Below are 7237 nucleotides of genomic sequence, written 5' to 3' on the forward strand. Positions count from 1 at the left end.
ATACCAGTCTTCTACCCCCTTCTTTCCGTTTTTCGTAGAATCGATAAGTATCAACTTTTGGGTGTAGATTGTCTCAATCTTCTCGACAAGATGCAGAAGTTGTATTATTATTATTTAGACACACAAGCCATCATCAAAAATTTCTCTTTGAAAACAACTTGTGCTGTTCTCTGGAGCCTTAGTGACAAAAAGTCTCCATGGATTTCCAGTACTCTCCACAACCTTTGCAAATTTGCATTATCGCAACAGCCGCTTACCATTGATTTCTCGTTGGCAGCGGCCATTGGTCTCCACTGAAATTTGAGTGGCATTAAGCCTCTCCAAGGTTCCAGTTCTTCTCGCATTTATCCGGCGAAGGTCTGGTCAGTGCTCTCTCCTCGGTCTTTCCATCTTCCTTGACCCTCATTTATTTGATGTGGTGCCAATTTATGGTGACACACAAAAAAGGGGTGCGGTATCTTACAGCTATACAGTTGATTCCATGTGATGTTCCACTTTCTTTTACATCTGTAGTCATTTCTGTGTGTTCAATTTGTGTCTCTAGTTTATGTGTGCTAGTCTCCACATTAAAGAGTTTTCCTTAATATTTCTGTCGTTTTCATTATTGTTATCCTTTGTTTCTTTTCAGCCATCCCTCTGATTCCAATTTGTCCCATTTTTTCAAAGTTTTTCGGCATCATTCCTAGCGCTCCACTATTAGTGGTGTTATCTAAACTCTTCATTTTCCAGATCTGTTTGAGTTCTCTGGCTAGTTCTGTATATTTGTTCTGTTTCTCCGTGACCTTCATCTTCACTCTGTAGTTTTATGAAATGGCAAATTCTTCAATCTGGCAGGACTTTTCCTTATTGTTAACTATTATGTTATCCGAACTTCTTGCTTGAATGGGTGTCTCTGTTCGTATATCCATGTCCTATATACGGCATAATCACGTTTGACAGACCGGTTCCCGTTAGATCACCGAAGTTAAGCAACGATGAGCCTGGCCAGTATCAGATGGGTGACCATTTGGGACTTCCAGGTGCTGTATGTGCTCTCCGCTAACCTCGGCATTGTTTCCAATCGTCAGACTTCTCCTTGCCAGTGGACTCAAGCAGTGCCGATTCAGGAGAGGTTTGGTTGGAGATTGCGCAACCTTTGCCTCACCATTACACGCGCAGCTGCCCACACAGGGGGCATCCTTTGTCTTTCGAGACTGAGCGGAGGTATCGATCCATGTCCTAAAGGATCTTGTGATATTCATTTTCCAGTACTGCTGCCAGCTTGTGTTTGTACCGTTTGTCTGAGTGTTCAAGATGCAATCGTCTGCATAATTGCTAGTGTAATGCCTTCCCCACTTGATCGTGTCTATTACTATATCATTTATTGGCTAGTTTGCTGCATTCACTTATTATGTGGTTTATTGTTTTGTCTCTTTGTCCGCAGATTCTGCATTTGCTGTTTTCTTGTGTCTTGGCGATCCTTGCTTTGATGTGCTTGGTTCTAATCGCGTTATCTTCTGCAGCTGTTATTAGGGATTCAATTAGGTTTCCTTTTTAACCATTTCCAGGTGCTTTCGTTAGTTTTGTCTTTTGGCATCCTTATGAATCGTCCATGTAGCTGTTTCTCTTCCAATTTTTCTTTCTTCATTTTATTCCTCATCTCTTTTTCTATTTCGTTTGTTTTTCTGTGCCTCTTGCTGCAGTAATTATTCTTTCGGTGTTCTGCATTATGTATTTTCCTCATTCTTTTTGTGTGTGTTATTCACAGTCTTCTATAAAGACCAGCTCTCTCTCTCTCTCTCTCTCTCTCTCTCTCTCTCTCTCTCTCTCTCTCTCTCTCCGTTTTTCCTTTTCACATAGAGTCGGTCAGTATAATTCTTTGGGTGTAGTATATCATTATTGGCTCACAAGGAGCTTTCACACAGGTCTTCAGAGATCTTTCCCTGAAAACAGCTTGTGATGTTCCCTGGAAGCTGAGTGACAACAAGTCTCCCCAGGTTTCCAGTACTCTCCACCTCTTTCAATAACATTTGCAAATAAATTTGCATTATCGCAACAGCTGTCTGCCATTGATTTCTCGTTGGCAGCAGTTATTGGTTTTTACTGGGGTTTGAGTGGCAATAAGCCTTCCCAAGGTCCCAGTTCTCTTCGCACTTATTCGGCTTATTAGTCTGGTCAGTTCATCGATCTTTCCTTCCTCCTTGACTCTACTTGGTTATTTTGGAACGGAGCAGTGATGTGGCAATGAGGGTAGGATTGAGTTAGAGACTTATAGATATGCGGTTTCAGTGTTCTTGGTTCCATGTAGTGTTTCATGTTTTGCCTTTGCAGCAGTTTGTCTGGCCCACACTTGTTGTTCCTGTGTGTTAGTTTCCACATTCAAGAGGTTTTCTTAATATTTTACCTGTTTTCATGATTGTTGTTCGTTGTATTTTTCCAGTCATTTCTTTGATTCCAATTTCTCCCATTCTTTTTTCAAAGTTTTTTTGGATTGTTACTACTACTACTACTACTACTACTACTACTACTATTATTATTATTATTATTATTATTATTATTATTATTATTATTAATGATAATAATTGGTTGAATTCTAAACAGTAGCCATGATACTTGTATTGGCGATCAGAGTTCAGACGGTTAAAGGAAAGTAACACGGCTGACGTGAATGCCTTTTCAGTTTTTCTGTGTGAATAAAATGTGCTTTCTAAACAGAAACGTTTATTAAACCAAGATTTGTCTCGTAAACTAAGACATACAGTTAAGATATACGATAAGAACAGACTATAAATAAATTTCCACTGAACTGAGATGCGATTCGTTTTCTAATTCTTTTAAAAATCATAAGACTAGTTTATCACGATTATCAATAGTTTTGGGGCAATTTTATTTGTCCCACTCTAAGAAAGACAAATTCGGTAAAGACGAATGGACTTTCGGGGGTCAAGGGTTAACTAATTATTAATGGTTTAAAAGCCAGACTATATTTTACTAATATATGGGACCCAGTTAATATTACTCTGGATTAGAGTTGACCGATTTATTGAGGTTAAAACTACCTAAGTTAATGAGGTGAATATATTTTTACTTTACTAGCGAAAATATTACGAGGGGGTCTGAAATGATAAATGAAATTTTTAAAATTTGATTATTTAATTACTTATGAGGATAGTATATGACAAATGTTTGCTGATATTGGGTTTAAAGATTACCATTTTGTAGCTTCCAAGAAAGCATTCCTGTGATACCGTGTTCCACAAATGGGAAGTTCTTTGAAAGAAACTCTGTTCATGAAAATGTTGTTTGATGTTAGACACACGATGGAAGAAACGAAAAGTCTTTGCAGTGGTGGTAGTAAAATGAGTTCCTGTGATAGATTTCTTACGGATGGAATCAAAGATTGAAGCTCAGTCGAGCACCCATAAGGTAAATAAAGATAGAGTAGAGAAATACTGACAACAACTAGCATTGGTACCAAATGGGTGGCTCTAGTAGGTCCAGAGGGAAAGACGACGGATTGGAGGGAATCCAATCATATTCAAACTATCTTTTTTTCTCATGTTATTTCTCAATATCAGAAGTTGGGTACTTTTATTCAGTATAAGGACCGTGCTATCATCGGAATCGTCCGGACGGTTTACAGGAAACGCCGAAAGGTGCCAACGAAATTTTTGTAATTTCTTCGTGCAAATGCTAGCTAATCTTGTCAATGAAAAATATATTATTCCTGTCAGTACGAAGCTAACTCAACGCAATATTAATTTAAAAATATAAACGATTACAAGGAAAAATTAATTGAAAAATAAACATTTTCTCGAATAACTATTGAAAAATTTTAAGGAAACTCTACGAAATTTAAATTGAAATCTAGAAAGTAAAAGAAAAATCATTGTAAGGTAAGTTTCATGAATAAATATTTATTTTTTATATAATAAATCAATAATAACAAACAAATATTTTCTTTAATGTACTTAACATTTCGGCACTTTCCGGCGTTTTCCGTAAACCGCTAGGACCATTCCAACGATAACACAATCCTTATACTGCATAAAATGCCAAAACTTGTTCTTAGGTTTTTGGAGAATACAATTAAGATATTGACGTTGGGCCTCACCAGGGCATCACACAACCTATGAATGTCACAGCTTTAATCTCACTCTTGATATCAGAAATTGGAACATCACCACCGGTTGAATCTTTGCGATTTGCGAAGTTTATGAGAATTGGTTTTCAAGATAGTCCCGGACTCAATCTTAGGATTGTTAAGTGATATATTACACACTTGTTATTTATTGCCGAGTTCGTTGTTGCTCCAAACTCTGTCTTCAAGTCCCCGAAAAGGAGAGTGGGATGTTTCACATTGTAAACTTAAAATGTGCCATCCGATTAAGTGTTGCTTGATATTGTCGCGTCCATGTATTTGAACTGAGTTGCTTTGTTCAGAGACACATTTAATAGTGCCGCGTTAGTGAGAAGAGATTTTCTCCGCAGTCCAAGTGTCGACATTGTAAAGCAGTGTTGACAGTGCCACTGCGTGATATAATTTTTTAATGGACTCCATATGTATATATTTACGAATGCATATATATATATATATATACATATATATATATATACACGTTCACAAATCAATGTACTTCTACACATACCTACACACACACACACACGCACATATATATGTATATATGTGTGTGTATGCGTGTGTAGAAGTACATAAATTTTTGAACATGTTTATATGTATATATATATATATGTGTGTGTGTGTGTGTGTGTGTGTGTGTGTGTGTGTGTGTGTGTGTGTGTATTCGAGTGTATTTACGTGTGTATTTAGGTATAAGAGCAGATAATTAAAACCACATGTAGATATCAGCTTAACTAAGCAGTTTGTTTTTTGACAAATTGTTGGAATATTTTCTCATACTGATTAGCGCTTGACTACAAATAAAAAAAAAATAGACATTCAAGATTGGCTGTTGTAATCGTGCAGTTTACTAACACTTAACCACTTTCAAAAAAATATTTCCCTACTAGCAAGATCCGTGAAAATTCCACAGTTATATCCTTCATCTCCTGTATATTGTTGCTGACAATATACGCACGCAGACCCACGGTATTATTATATTACCTTTGTTCAAATTGAAACATGGCTAAGTTCTCTGGTTCCAGCAGTTTCGAAATATATCATAGTATGTGGGCATTTCTTGAAAACCCTTGTAAGAGTTTGTGATAGATTTAAATTCTATGTACGTCCACTGCCAACGAAAACTCTACAAAATTTGTTCAACCTGAAACACACTTTGTTAAGTACGTTGGTTAATGTAATGTCAGCTTGTATCTGCTTATGTGGGTCTATCTAAAAAAAACTTTATAGAGCTTTGTGGTATATATTCCATTTTATGGACGCTCGACACGAACGGAGACTCTACGATATCATTGTGTCATCTTTGGACAGAACCGGTACCACACTTTGATCTTTGTCCCCCAAATCAACAATGTGTTGTTTTTGTTTAATTCAAAAATCAGAAGCTCACAATATTAATGCCGGTGTCCCTCAGGGATCCATCCTGGGCCCAACTCTTTTCCTGATCTACATTAATGATCTTCCAAATCATATCCTTACATCATTTGTAGACATTTATGCTGACGACACTACCATTTATGGTACCACATCTAAGACAGTAAACGAGCAAGTTCTCTCCAATTCTCTCTCCTCTGATCTTGAGCACGTAGTACAATGGGGAAAGGAGTGGCTGGTTACTTTTAATGCATCTAAAACCAAGCTTCTCTCTTTACATCATCAACATTCTAATCCACATTTGTCATCAATTGAAATGAATGGCTCTCGTCTTCAGGAGGCCTCAAGTTTTGACAAGCTTCTGGGCTTGACCATTACTCCTGATCTTAAATGGAACACGTATATCAAATCTGTTGCCAAGGCCGCTGGAAAAATGGTGGGATCTTTCTATCGATCCAGTAGATATCTCACTGCTGATGCTATTCTCTATCTATATAAGAGCCAGGTACGTCCAAGGATGGAATACTGTTGCCACATCTGGGCAGGAGCTGCTAGAAAGAACTTGTCCTGCCTTGATAGAGTTCAAAATAGACTTCGTAGCCTCGTAGGAGATGTCCTTTTCTCCTCCTTGCAACCTCTATCTCACAGAAGAGATGTTGCGAGTTTGTCTCTGATGTATCGTTATTTTCATGGAAAGTGTTCAACTGAGCTTCAATCTATGGTCCCCCCTCGCCAAACTTTCACAAGAAACACTCGTCTAGCTGTAAACACTATCAATAATTTCCCCCACTCTTTATCTGTGCCTAAACCTAAACGTAGATTCCATGAACAAAGCTTCTTTCTTAGAACTGCACGCCTGTGGAATTGTCTTCCGTTTTCCTGCTTTCCGGCTGACTACAATATGGTTTTGTTCAAGTCTAAAGTAAATAAGTTCTTGATGAGCCGTTCCATATAAGTTATTAAATTTACCAAATTTTCATTACTAATGATTACTATATTGACCAACTTCTACTGTACACTCTTTAACCCTTATCCTTGAGTGGCCTCTGGGCCTTGATAATGTGGTGATGCCTTTGTAAAAAAAAAAAAAAAAAAAAAAAAAAGTCATGTTTGACACAACAGTGTCATACGAAAGACTTATAAAAAATATTTTTTGCATCTTCGGCGATTGGGCGATCCCATATATAATATAAATCTCATATGTATGTATGTATGTATGTATGTATGTATGTATGTATGTATGTATGTATGTATCTTGAAATTAATCAGTTGCTGATCATACAACTAATTTGTGAGAATACAAAGAGGTCACAGCCACATTGCAACGTGAGCTAAGAAAGATGAAAAAACAATGGTGGATGAATATAACGGAACAGATCCAAAAGGCGTTTTACCGTGGCTACCGAGAAAGAAGGCCGATGCATATGACAGCGTAACGTCACTTCTTAATTAAGTTGTAGGTATAGACAGCTTCCGGTATTCAACCACGTGGTCATGCTAACAGGCATAAAACAATATGGCCACCAATATGTGTTACCGATTGTCCATGTATGTTCTAAAGAAAAAGAACAATTCTCCATTCGGAAACTAATTATTATAATTGCACATTTGGGATAATTTTAATCAAAATATCGTAAGTGAATTCGTGTTTGAACTTTTATTTTTATTGTAGAAAGTCGAATATTTAATTTTATTTATTTATTTTTTTTTTTTACTGCAAAACAAACAATTTTTGGGTTTGTG

The 7237-nt window shown here is 37.0% G+C and overlaps 1 pseudogene; it reads left to right on the forward strand.

The window, feature by feature from the left end:
- Positions 1-913: 913 nt before the first annotated feature.
- On the forward strand, positions 914-1031 carry LOC145278607 (5S ribosomal RNA; annotated as a pseudogene).
- The last annotated feature ends 6206 nt before the right edge of the window (positions 1032-7237 follow it).

This window comes from Euprymna scolopes, chromosome 6 (genome assembly GCF_053919585.1).
Source record: "Euprymna scolopes isolate OS-2025 chromosome 6, ASM5391958v1, whole genome shotgun sequence".
NCBI classification, from domain to species: Eukaryota; Metazoa; Mollusca; class Cephalopoda; order Sepiida; family Sepiolidae; genus Euprymna; species Euprymna scolopes.